Source organism: Capricornis sumatraensis, chromosome 2 (genome assembly GCF_032405125.1).
Source record: "Capricornis sumatraensis isolate serow.1 chromosome 2, serow.2, whole genome shotgun sequence".
In the NCBI taxonomy this organism is placed as follows: Eukaryota; Metazoa; Chordata; class Mammalia; order Artiodactyla; family Bovidae; genus Capricornis; species Capricornis sumatraensis.
The window spans coordinates 179,301,284-179,310,870 of NC_091070.1; the positions used below are offsets into that span (position 1 = coordinate 179,301,284).

The 9,587-nt window shown below is 42.0% G+C and overlaps 1 pseudogene; it reads right to left on the reverse strand.

The window, feature by feature from the left end:
• Positions 1-8,147: 8,147 nt before the first annotated feature.
• Positions 8,148-8,583, reverse strand: LOC138072571 (small ribosomal subunit protein uS15-like; annotated as a pseudogene).
• Between the last annotated feature and the right edge of the window lie 1,004 nt (positions 8,584-9,587).

The following is a 9,587-nucleotide window of genomic DNA, read 5'->3' on the forward strand; positions in this document are numbered from 1 at the left end:
AAAAAAATTTCCTCTTTCCAAGTTTTCAATTGTTATTTCAATGTCTCTGAAATTAATATGATGAATGAAGTATGAATTAGCTCCTAAGAAAGTTGATAGTGTCAAGAGAAAACAATTGTTCATTAATTCACATTGATTTAACAAGATCTCATGATTCAAATAGCAAAGTTGCTGGCAAAGGGTGCTGAGATCAGTTGCTTACTGCTAGAGAAATCACCCTCAGTTCAGTTCAGTTCAGTCGTTCAGACGTGTCCGACTCTTTGCGACCCCATAAATCGCAGCGCGCCAGGCCTCCCTGTCCATCACCAAATCCCGGAGTTCACTCAGACTCACGTCCATCCAGTCAGTGATGCCATCCAGCCATCTCATCCTCTGTCGTCCCCTTCTGCTCCTGCCCCCAATCCCTCTAGCACCCTTCTAATGATAAGATTTACATGAAAGTGAGTCACTTCAGTCAGGTCCAACTCTTTGCCATTATACAGTCCATGGAAATCTCTAGGCCAGAATACTGGAGTGGGTAGCCTTTCCCTTCTCCAGGAGATCTTCCCAACCCAGGGACTGAACCCAGGTCTCCCACATTGCAGGCAGATTCTTTACCAGCTGAGCCACCAGGGAAGCCTAGGAATACTGGAGTGGGTGACCTATCACTTCTCCAGTGGATCTTCCTGACCCAGGAATCGAACTGAGGTCTCCTATATGGCAGGCACATACTTTGCCAGCTGAGCATAAGATTTGCATAGTTGCTTGTGAAGTTCCAACATGCTACAGATGAATGATTCATTTTCCCTAATTAAAGGAAGACATCAAGATGACTACTTTTACTCTTTCACTCAGCGTAATGACTGGTCTGGGTTGATCCTGACTGAAGCCATAACAACTTAGAATGATATACTTAAAATGACATTTGCTCTTTTAATAAAATGGGTTGGAAAATGGATGAACACTTAAAGGTCGGACTGCATGTGTTAAGCCACTTCAGTAGTGTCTAACTCTTTGCGACCCTATAGACCATAACCCACTACACTCCTTCGTCCATGGGATTCTCCAGGCAAGAATACCAGAGTGGGTTGCCCTGCACTCCTCCAGAGGATCTTCCCGGATCAGGGACTGAACCTGCATCTTGTAAGTTGTCTGGATTGGCAGCCAGGGTCTTTACCACTAGTGCCACCTGGCATCTCTTGCTTTTTGCTTTCTCCTAGAATTTACAACACGGTAGAAACCAAAAAGTTTTTTGTGATAAACTAGACTTGAAATCCTACAAGGGCAAAAACCATACGTATTGAACTCACTGCCTGGCAATTACCCAGAGACTTGCACAGGAGAGATAAATAAAGTGTGTTGAATAACTGAGTAAACGATTCACTTAACTTTCTCAGAGGAGCATGAGTCTTCCTGCTTTGGGATTCCACTCTGACACTTTGTTCTAGAACTCTGAGCCTGAATTTCAGAAAGTCCTTCTGATTTGTTAACCCCCACCCCCATCAATTTAGAAATATTTCCCCTTCTTCAGATTTCTTTTGTATTTTCTGTCCGTAACTGTCTCATTTAGAGTTTACTTACTGCCTTGTCACTTTATGTATATGTGTGTGTGTTATTTTCCTCAATTTTAACTGGAAGTTTCTAGATTCTGGACACTTAGGTTTATCTTTTTTATATATCCTGCAGCCTAATACAGCTCTCAAATATTTAAATTTGCATTTCACCTTTTTCTGATAACCTAGGCCGTTCCCATAAAAACACACCTAAGAGAAACACTGTATGTTTAAAACTGAAAACCAATAAAATAGAAAGCAAGAGTCCATGTAAATAGAAGGGGACATTCTCTCAGAGTTAGACAGATTGTACTTGGGCAATAAATTTGGTTTCAAGTTTTCCAGCACAAAAAGAAAAAGAGGGTATCCAAATTATATGTCAGATAACTACGCACTGGCCAAAACATCACTCCCTATGACATTACACCCAAATAAAAATTTACCAGGAGTCTGTAGCAGAAAGCAAATGGACACTGGGAGTCAGGTGGTCCTGGTTTTATATCTTATTTTCTGTCCCTTTCCTAACTATGTGACTTCGGGCAAGGCATTTAAACTCACCAGACTTCAGTTCCTTCCTTTGGAAAATGAGGACTTGGATAACTATAAACCCCAAGGGACTATTCTAAGAAGTGCTATTACTAAGCTAGTTAAATAGTAATAATAATAATTAATAGTAGTGCATCTTACTATACCAGGCACTGTGCCAAGGGCTCAGTGTATAGTATCTCACTTCTCTCTTGTTCCTCTCTTGTGAGGGAGGTGACTGAGACAGTGTGATGGAGTGTGGGCCTAAGGTCCTGCAGCTAGCTAGCCCACTGTGTGAGTTTTAGCATCTGATCCCTTGCATGCCTGGTAAATATCTCCTGCCATCACATTTTTTCAAAAACATAAACTGCTGCAGTATGCTTTTCTATATGCATCATTTCAAACTATCCTGGGACCATATTTGCACCCTTGTAAAGAGAAAATGGTAGATGACATGGAAATCTCAAGTCTCTTTTGAGAATTACACTAAATAAATTTCTGTGTGCTTTCTTTGCATGTTTGTATGCATTAAGTTTAGATCAGTCAGGTTCAACCATAGCTTCCTCACACTGAATTTTCCCTGTGCATAGGACACAGAGGCATAGTGCCTATCCAGCCCTATCCCATCACTCTCTGCTTCCCAGGAGATATTATTTCCAGGTTCCAGGTGAGAAAGAAGTCAAAAGGGCATTTACCACTTAAGTGAGTTACAGGAGAGTCAATAGACTGAGTTCAATTCCAGGCATGCTATTCATTAACCACTGGACTTTGGGAAGGTCACTCTGAAACATAGTGTCACTGTGGGTAAAGTGAATAAGTTGGACAAGTTTAGTAATAGCTATTGAATTGCTTTTTTAGGGACCTATCTCAGTGACTGCTACTCCAGTGCAAGGAGGAGATTAAAATGTTCTCAACCCTTAACTTCAGCTGGGGAAACTCTAGTTTTATTTATTTATTTATTTATTTTAATTTACTGCATGTTGACTTTAGTTTGAGTTAAAAAGGGCCTCTGACACATTGAACTAGATGATTGTTAACAGTCCTGGTTTAACAGCATGGCTGAACAATCTGAACGCACATTCATTCCTGGCTGAACTGACTGCCCTAGGTGGGACTTCTGTGTTAAAATCTGCCACTAGTAGTAGGCATGGCAGGTTTACCAAGAGAAGAGTTAGGAAGAGAACTTTTTGCTTTTCTTTGCTAAGTTCTGAAAAGAAGTAAAATATTCCAGATGATAATCCTTCTCAGAAACTGGCAAGTAGATGGCCACAGGAAGACACTGGTTGCAAAGGAGACCAGAAGAACTGGGAAATTATTTACTGCTTCCAGCAAATTAGCTGAAGGAGGAAAAAAACCGCTTTCTCCCTTTTAGTACTGTGGGGAGGAAGTAAACAAAACATTCCATCTGATGTGATTCAGAATTTCCCAGATGCTAAGCCAATCAGCCTGCTGGAGAGTTCTAAGTCATTAGGACTTTCCCAAAGCATCCTTAAAGCACAGAGCCCTCTCTTATGAAACATGCAGCAGCAGAAAGGACTGCCCGCAGGCTCCCACTCAGGAGATCTGGTCCTCCTGGTCTTTCCTCTGTTTCTCTTTGTTTTGAATTGGGCAAGTCACTTTTTTTCTCTGATTTAGTTTCCAAATCTGTCAAAGGAAGATTCTGGACTAGGTACGTTTAACTGAAGTCTCTTCTTGCTACAACATAGTATGTGCCTCCAAATAACCCAGCCAAATGGACAGCCCCAAGTCACCTGGCTTCTGGGACACTTCTCAGTATTGAAGTAGAAACCTCTTAAGCCCCAACCCTGCAGATGATGATACTCTTACAGACCGGCTCCTCAGTACCTTCACGGTTTACTGGGTGGGGCATAATCCTCTTAGGCACATCTTGTTCAGATGGTCTAGTGTAAAATCAAATTCTCGATGTGCTTTTCCTTTTCTAACTCATTTTCATTTCCTCTGTACTTCGTGCTGATATTTCAGGACAATGTCTGCTTCCCCCTCAATTTCCTCTAAATATTACATATTAAGAGTAGCGGATAATAGATTCCAACAACAACAAATAGAGAGCAATAATGGAAAGGTTATATTATTACTAAGTGGGTTACTTAAAGGGGTTTCCCAGGTGGTACTAGTGGTTAACAAAAACACACACACACACACCTGCTAATGCAGGAGACTTAAAAAGAGACACAGGTTTGATCCCTGGGTTGGGAAGATCCCCTGGAGGAGGACACAGCAACCCATTCTAATATTCCTGCCTGGAGAACCTGATGGACAGAGTCCATACTCCACTGCCTATAGTCCATAAAGTTGCACAGAGTCGGACACGACTGAAGTGACTTGGCATACATGCAGCTTACTTAAAGCTGGATTTTAAATATTTCTACTCTTAAAAATCACAAGTCATTATTATCACAGAGGATCTTCCTTCTGCCAGATTTCTTCATTGTTCCTCAGCTCCTCAGTCTATTGCAGATCATAGCTCACTACAGTCCTTTCAAAGTCCTTCCCTGGGCAATTCCTGGATATTTGGATTTTTTCCAACTTCCTTTTATAGAGCAATTCAGCTCTCTCTCTTTTCTAATGATGTTCCTTGGCCATTCCCTGGGGCCAGCTTTTCACATCTAAAAAGCACAAAATGTTTTTTTTTCTAATTGATTTCTCTGAGCAGTTTCACATCTGTTTCCTCACCTAGAATATGGGGGAAATTGTTCCTATGAGTTATTGTGAGGCTTCAGTGAGATGATACCTGCTTGGTACGCCAAACAGTGCCTGGTGCATAATCACAGTAGGTGCTAAATTAATGTTAGCTACTGGTATTTGCAATTATGGGTAGTTTGAGCATTCTTTGGCATTGCCTTTCTTTGGGACTGAAATGAAAACTGACCTTTTCCAGTCCTGTGGCCACTGCTGAGTTTTCCAAATTTGCTGGCATATTAGTGCAGCACTTTCACAGCATCATCTTTCAGGATTTGAAATAGCTCAGCTGGAATTCCATCACCTCCACTAGCTTTGTTCGTAGTGATGATTTCTAAGGCCCACGTGACTTCACATTCCAGGATATCTGGCTCTAGGTGAGTGATCACACCATCGTGATTATCTTGGTCATGAAGATCTTTTTTGTACAGTTCTTCTGTGTATTCTTGCCACCTCTTCTTGATATCTTCTGCTTCTGTTAGGTCCATACCATTCCAATCCCAAAGAAATGCAATGCCAAAGAATGCTCAAACTACCACACAATTGCACTCATATCACACGCTAGTAAAGTAATGCTCAAAATTCTCCAGGCCAGGCTTCAGCAATACGTGAACCATGAACTTCCAGATGTTCAAGCTGGTTTTAGAAAAGGCAGAGGAACCAGCGATCAAATTGCCAACATCTGCTGGATCATGGAAAAAGCAAGAGAGTTCCAGAAAAATATTTATTTCTTCTTTATTGACTATCCCAAAGCCTTTGACTGTGTGGATCACAATAAACAGTGGAAAATTCTGAAAGAGATGGGAATACCAGACCACCTGACAGGCCTCTTGAGAAACCTGTATGCAGGTCAGGAAGCAACAGTTAGAACTGGACATGGAACAACAGACTGGTTCCCAATAAGAATAAGAGTATGTCAAGGCTGTATATTGTCACCCTGTTTATTTAACTTCTATGCAGAGTACATCATGAGAAATGCTGGACTGGAAGAAGCACAAGCTGGAATCAAGATTGCCGGGAGAAATATCAATAACCTCATATATGCAGATGACACCACTCTTATGGCAGAAAGTGAAGAGGAACTCAAAAGCCTCTTGATGAAATGAAAGAGGAGAGTGAAAAAGTTGGCTTAAAGCTCAACTTTCGGAAAACAAAGATCATGGCACCTGGTCCCATCACTTCATGGGAAATAGATGGGGAAACAGTGTCAGACTTTATTTTTTGGGGCTCCAAAATCACTGCAGATGGTGACTGCAGCCATGAAATTAAAAGACGCATACTCCTTGGAAGGAAAGTTATGACCAACCTAGATAGCATATTGAAAAGCAGAGACATTACTTTGTCAACAAAGGTCCGTCTAGTCAAGGCTATGGTTTTTCCAGTGGTCATGTATGGATGTGAGATTTGGACTGTAAAGAAAGCTGAGCACTGAAGAATAGATGCTTTTGAACTGTGGTGTTGGAGAAGACTCTTGAGAGTCCCGTGGACTGCAAGGAGATCCAACCAGTCCATCCAAAAGGAGATCAGCCCTGGGTGTTCATTGGAAGGAATGATGCTAAATGAAACTCCAGTACTTTGGCCACCTCATGCAAAGAGTTGACTCATTGGAAAAGACTCTGATGCTGGGAGGGATTGGGGGCAGGAGGAGAAGGGGACGACCGAGGATGAGATGGCTGGATGGCATCACTAACTCGATGGACATGAGTTTGAGTGAACTCTAGGAGATGGTGATGGACAGGGAGGCCTGGCGTGCTGCAATTCATGGGGTCTCAGAGAGTTGGACACGACTGAGTGACTGAACTGAACTGAACTGGTATTTGCAGTACTACAAAATGTTTCAGGATTGTTTTGAGGACTAGAGATAAATGGCCTGCCCCATAGGGAGGCATAAATAAACATGCAAATGTGTTAATAGTTACAAACTGTTTACTCAAGGCCAAGCTCTATGCTATATATGCTCATTTAATATTCACAACAGACAAGAACTATAGATACTCTTCTTATCCTCAATTCACAGATGAGGAAACTGAAGTATAAAGAGGTTAAGCAACATGCCTAAGGTCACACAGCTAGCTAGTTGCTTAACTAAGATTTAAACTCAGGCAATTAGACTTCAGAGTCTGTGTTTTTACCCTCCATGTTGTCCTGCCTGTTAATTTTTTTAGTAGCATTGTTAAATAAATGAAGGCTGTAGGTTCACTGAATGTGTAATCTAACTATAGGACTTGGTATCAAGGAATAAATTCTCTCAAAATACTTCTGAAACACTTTAAAAGTAGCTTTTGGCAGCTCACTGGAATGCCAAAATGGCAGTTCACTAGTTCTTCCAGGAATGTTGTCAAGAAGTCTGGTTGTTTTTCCATTGTTTACTATAAAATGTATCTACTGTCTAAACAGAAATATACCACAGAATACTAGCAAAAATCATTAATGTTTCAACAACTGGATCAGCAAAGTGTTAGACGCCAGAGTTTCCTCTATCTGTGTAGGTGTATGAGCTACAAAGATGACCTTATTCATGAGACTTATGAGTCTGAAAAACATTTAATGTTTCAATCAAATAAAGCCAACCACATAGTCAATCTGGTACTTATTTTGTAGTCACACATTTATTCCTATCCTACGCTGTAATTAAGCGTCAGCAATCAGCTGCCCAGTCAAAGACTGAGTTCAAATGATTTTCCTAAAATCAAACCAAACATTTTCAAGGTCACCTTCAGCAATGGCTAATCCAGTGAAGGAAAAAAGAGCATTTGGCCCTCCAGACTTCCAAGCTGCACACCTGTGATGAGATGGGATACTCCCCTTCTTGAAATGAAGGCCTTTTGTTGGGAAGTGTGTGTGAGTAGACACTTGGTTGGTTGCCAGCCCAGTACCTAGCCCCTCCCTCCCTGGTCATAGCACACTTTCTCTTCCTGACACTACCTGGACTTCTTTCAGATATCCCCTCCTCCACATATCCATGTGATTCAGGGGACTCTAACCCCCGCCTCTCTGTTCCAGCAAGTGGACCCCGATTACCCTCATTAAGCTAAGCTGATCACAGTTGTCTCACTCCCCTGGCTAAACCGCTGTGTTAGGGAACAGACCCAAGAAATGAAACACGAGACATTTGCTTGGGGCTTCTGGGAAATGTATCTGAGTTCTAAACAGAGACACCCTAGAGATGGCTCCCTCTGCTTCTGGGCATTGTTTTATCAAAACCTAATGCCTGTGACAGTCATAGCCATTTTCCAGTTCTGAGGATAGCAATATGGAGGAAAGAAAGCCTAGATCCTGATGACGGTATGGAGTCATGGACTCTACTGCTCTTAGAGCCTGTTTCGTTTTTTTGTTTTTTTTTTTTTTCTGTTAAACAATGACTTTATTGCTTTAGTACAATACACAAATTTATGCAACCAGGGCAGAGGCTGTGGATGACTCGTATTTCCAATTGGGGGGTAGGAGTCGTTTGGTCTTGTAGTATGGAGACAACCTGTGAATACGGCTCTCAATCAGAATCAGATGGAATTTAGCATCTTTATCCTTTCTATTCCTCTCAAGATGCTTTCGAACAGCAACAGCTTTCTTAATTAAATGATAGAGATCTTCAGGGAGATCAGGAGCAAGTCCTTTGGACTTAAGAATTCTCAAGATTTTGTTGCCTGTCACAAAATGTACTTGCGCAACACCATGAGAGTCTCTAAGGAGTCAGGCCCTTCTTGGCCAGTTTGTAGATCTGCTCCTTCATGTCGTCAGAGGTGAGCTTCAGCCAGGTGGGGACGCTGCGGTGGTAGGGCAGAGGCAACTGGGACCCGCCCTTCCTAGGAGCCTGCATGCCACCCATGATGGGGGTGGTGTAGTAGCAAAAGGCTAGAGCCTGTTTTTTACTCTCTCTGCTCCATCAGTTGTGTAAAATAATGAACCTCATGATTGAAGGTGTTTGAGTTAAACTTCCCCCGTATTTGAATCCCTAAGGATTCTAAGTCCCACCATGCATGCCTACACTTGTGCAGGCTTGTTTCAGGGTAAACCACTGTTTTCAGGGAAGGGTGCTAGCTCCTCTGCAAGCCAGGATGAAACAGAAATTCAATATCTGCCCAAAACCTAAAACATGACAAACCTGTCAGCTTGCTGCCCAAAGTGTGGTCCCTGGACTAGCAGCATCAGCCTAACCTATGAGCTTATTAGAAATGCAGAATGTCCGTTCATCTGTGTTGGACGTTTAGGTTGTTTCCATGCCCATTCTATTGTAAACAGTACTGCGATGAACATTGGGACACACGCGTCATTTTGAATTATTATTTCCTCCAGGAATATGCCCAGGAGTGTGATTGCTAGGTCATATGGTAGTTCTATTTTCAGTTTCTTAAAGAACCTCCATACTGCTCTCTATAGTGGCTGTATCAATTTACATTCCCACCAACAGGGCAAGAGGGTTCCCTTTTCTCCACACCCTCTCCAGCATTTATTGCTTGTAGATTTTGGGGGGATGGCCATTTTGACTGGTGTGAGGTGATACCTCATTGTACTTTTGATTGGAATTTCTCTAATAATTAGTGATGTTGAGATGAGAACCTGCCATATAGTACGAGGAGCTCAGCTTGGTGTTCTGTGATGACCTAGAGGAACGGGATGTGGGAGGGAGGTCCAAGAGGGAGGGGATAAATGTACATATAGCCGATTCACTTCACTGTCGAGCAGAAACAAACATAACATTGTAAAACAATTATAATCCAACTAAAAAATAGTGAAATGAAATATCAAAAAAATGCAGAATGTCAAACCCCACTGCTCCCCCTCTGCCTGACCTGCTGCATCACATCACACATGAGAACAAGATTGGTTGGT